The sequence below is a fragment of the Phyllostomus discolor genome, chromosome 2 (assembly GCF_004126475.2).
Source record: "Phyllostomus discolor isolate MPI-MPIP mPhyDis1 chromosome 2, mPhyDis1.pri.v3, whole genome shotgun sequence".
Taxonomy (NCBI): Eukaryota; Metazoa; Chordata; class Mammalia; order Chiroptera; family Phyllostomidae; genus Phyllostomus; species Phyllostomus discolor.
This window is the reverse complement of record NC_040904.2, coordinates 159,754,342-159,758,127: the sequence shown is the minus strand read 5'-3', so window position 1 is coordinate 159,758,127 and position 3,786 is coordinate 159,754,342. Positions and strand designations below refer to the sequence as shown.

The window sequence follows — 3,786 nt, the reverse complement described above, 5'->3', positions numbered from 1 at the left end:
AGTTAGACAGTCTTTACCTTTAAGTGGTTTATACTGTTTGGGTGATGAGATTAAATAGCACTAGTCCATTTCAATGCCTGTTTCAGGCTAAATAGAAGAGTTGCAAGGCAGTGTATAATCACTGCCCCGTGAGCAGTGCAGATAGCAAGTGTGCAGGCGTTGCCAGGAGGGCTCTGGAGGCCTTGACAGGGAGGTGGCAGGAGGGAGGAGCAGGGCCAGCCTGCCAGAAGGTCTGGGGGCCGCATGTGGAGAGGACGAAAGAGCATGGCACTGGGGAGGAGTGCTGTACAGTGGGCAATCCTGCTGCCAAACTGAGGAACCCAGGAGTGGAGGTGTGGGGCAGAGGCTGGAGGGCCAGGGGGCCAGATGCAGGCAGCCTAGCGTGCAGGGCTGGGTGTGGGCTTGGTTTGGTGGAGGCTTGTGTGTCCTGAGGAGGTGCGGGGCAGGTGGGTGGGGTGATGAATCTGGCAGCAGCGCACAGCACTGGCGGGAATCACCGAGGGAACCAGCTGCAGGCTTCTGCAGCAACCAGGCAGACATAAGGTTGTAGATGTTGAGAGAAAAAGTAGAAACAAAAAGTGACAGAGGTAAGAGATATTTTGAAGAACAAATAGCAATGATGGCGTGATTGTATACGTGGGAAGGGGAGATATGACCATAAGTGCTGTTGATTTGGAGCTTGGGAGGCAGGGCAGAAGAGAGCTACCCCCAGGTGAGGGTGGAGTGTGCGTGGCTAGGTGATGAGCTACTTTTAGAGACATCGTGTTTATAAGGACAGTGGGATCTTAACTGGGAATGGTCCAGGGGGCTGGAAATAAGGACAGAGGAGCTGCCCAGAGGAGTAGCAGGAGGGATGAAAGAGATACCAGCGGTTTTAAAGGCAGGGAACCGAAAGGGAGAGAGAGAAGTAGGGCCAGGGAACACCCACGTTGAGGAGGAGGAGCCAGCGGTGAGGCTGTGGAGGGACTATACACCCTGCACGTAGGCCAGCTGGGGTGAGTAGCATCTGTGCCTGAACACGACTATGTTGTTTATTCTCCTGAACCTTAGTTTTCTGATCTGTGAAATGGGAATAATAATACCTGCATCCTATTCTGTACAGATTAAAGGCAACACTGAAGCTTCTCACACACTGGACAGTGCTTTCTGGCCAAGAGCAAGTGTTGAATACAAGCCTCCTCCCTCTCCAGGCGTCCCTTCCCACCTCCCCCTCTTTCCCATTTCCTGTACGTGGCAGGCACACACTTGAAGGCAATTTTTCCCCTTTGAAATTGTAACTGAGCTGTTGTTGCTGTTATTGTTTTTCTTCCTCTTATCCTTGCTCTCTCGTCATCACCTTCCTCTTCCCCTTCTACAAGAAACACACAGTCTTGTTTACATGACTAATATTTGAACTGGATCTACCCTCCATTATAAAGGAAGGAAATAATAAATTTATTTCCTAAGGGCCTCTTAGCTGAAGATGGTTGTTACCTCATTTGATCCTTCAGCGGCTCTGTGGGTTCCTCAAGGGCCGGTATTATCAGCCCCCTCCTTCCTTTTCTACCTACAGCCGCATGGAAATGGGAGAATGGTTGTAAAAACTTCTATTACTGTGTTCAGGAACCTCCTGTCTAGCAATATCCTCTAGTTCAAAGACTTGCAAACTTTAATTTTTAGCCCTTTATTTTTGGAAATACATTTTACCTGGTAAAAAAATGATCTAGGTAACAAGAGTTTTGGTTTCAGCAGAGTAGGCAGGTTCTGGGTCTCAGTTGTTCAGTTCTGCAGGAGAATGGGGCTCTGCTCCTGGGGTAACACAGTCCCCAGAGCATCTGTCTCTGTACTCAGCTTCTTTCTTTTCCTTTGCAGCGGTAAACTTCCTGACTTCGAAGGCCAGGCTGTAGCCCAAGAAGGCCTTGCAGAGCCCTAGCGGCGCCCGGAGTGTGAGCCAGGTGCTGTCTCGGGATGAGGCCTGCAGCTTGGCTCCGCCCACGTGTAGCCGCCTGGAGGGGGAGCCAGTTGAGCAGGACAGCGCCACTCCAGGGCAGAAGGCCAGGTGCGAGCCTCTGGTCCGGCGCTAGGAACAGCCACGCCTGAGGCCCCCAGGGCCCAGGAACCACCCTGCTGGGTTGTGTACGCTGGCCCGAGTGGCTGATGTACTTTGGGCCTTATTTCCATTTCCTCGTTGAATGTGTTCCTTGAAAAGCATATTCTTTCAGGTGAAAAAACAGTTTGTGGTTTTTAGTATGATTTGAAATAAAGCAAATATTGGTAGCATGCTCTGCAGATAGTTATGCAGAGCTGTAAAAGAGTCACAGGTAATTTCCTCTAATTGCAGGTCTGTTTACCCTTCTGTACAAAGCAGCCACCTTTGGGATTCATTTCTTGGAGTGGCATCAATTCCCCAAAGAGATCAGCATAAAATGATTAAAAGAATTTTGTGTGATTTTTGCTTTTAAAATAAAATAAGCAAAATAAAATTTTTGCTTTCAAAGTAAGCCAGCATCCTAGTCTTATGCTGTTATTTATTTTTTCCTCTGATTTATCTGTATATTTATTTGGATTGTAAAGGTAATAGGCTCTAATGGTAAAACCAGAAATGCAAATCATCCTGAAGGGTGTCAAGTGAAAAGTAGAAGTCCCCTCTCCTTACCCATTCTCAGTCCCTTGAGATGATCAAAGTGAATGGTTTTGTGTCGCCCAGAAATTTTTTGCTGTGTATATATGTGTGTGCACATCTAATCTAGTATTTTTCCACAAATAGTCTAGTCCTGTGATCCCCTGCCCCACTTAAATATATATCTTGACATGCAGGTCTATCTCATTTTTTAAATAAAGATTTTATTTACTTATTTTTAGAGAAAGGGGGAGGGAGAGAGAAAGAGGGAGAGAGAAAGAGGGAGAGAAACGTCCATCCATTGCTTGTCATGCGCATCCTGACCACCGAGTGAACCCACAATCCAGGCGTGTGCCCCGACTGGGATCAAACCAGTGGCCCTTCACCTTGTGAGCCGACGCCCAACCGACTGAGCCCCAGTGGTCAGGGCCGTCTCATCCTTATTAATGATTGCCTAACTCTGGTGTCGTGCCGAGTGTTCTGTGTAGTATTCCTGTGTGCGGGTCGCTCCCAGTTTTCCCCTTGTGCACCGCTACGATAAGTGCCTTTGCATACATCGCTGCATACTCGTGTGTATGCTGATACACATGTAAGATACGTTCCTAGCAGTGAAATTAGCTGAAAGTATATGTATGTTAAATTAAAAAAAAACTTTATTCTGCCCTGACAAGTCTGGCTCAGTAGGCTGGGCATTGCCCGGCAAACCACAAGGTCGCCGGTTAGATTCCTGGTCAGGGCACGTGCCTGGGTTGAGGTTCCATCCCAGGTTGAGGGTCCATCCCACCTTGAGGCACGTGCAGTGGGAGAGGCAACCGATTCGTGTTTCTCTCTCACATCAATGTTTCTCTCCTTCTCTTTCTCCCTACTTCCCCCCTCTCTAGAAATACATAAATAAAATCTTAATTAAAAAAACTTTATTCTGGATTACTTATGAGATAGGAAAAGACATAAAGAATAAAGACAGCTTAAAAAAACAAACTGAACACCCGTCAATGCCCCTCTGTGCAGCCCTGGTTGCGGTCCTCCTGTGCCATGCAGACGGGGCTGCTGGTAGTTCTCTCTTTCCCACGCGATGTTTGAATAGTTTTACATTTTACAAATATAGTGCTTTGCCGTGTATATTTTTCTGAGACTTGCTTTTGTCCCAGAAATACAATGTTTCTGAGAGTCCTGCATGTTGATACCAT

General features: G+C 47.5%; 1 long non-coding RNA gene across 1 annotated transcript; it reads left to right on the top strand.

Annotated features, from left to right (window-relative positions):
• Window positions 1–227: 227 nt before the first annotated feature.
• Window positions 228–2,193, top strand: LOC118499047. Its single transcript, XR_004901544.1, has 2 exons — window positions 228–995; window positions 1,852–2,193. It is a non-coding gene; the product is annotated as an uncharacterized LOC118499047 (long non-coding RNA).
• The last annotated feature ends 1,593 nt before the right edge of the window (window positions 2,194–3,786 follow it).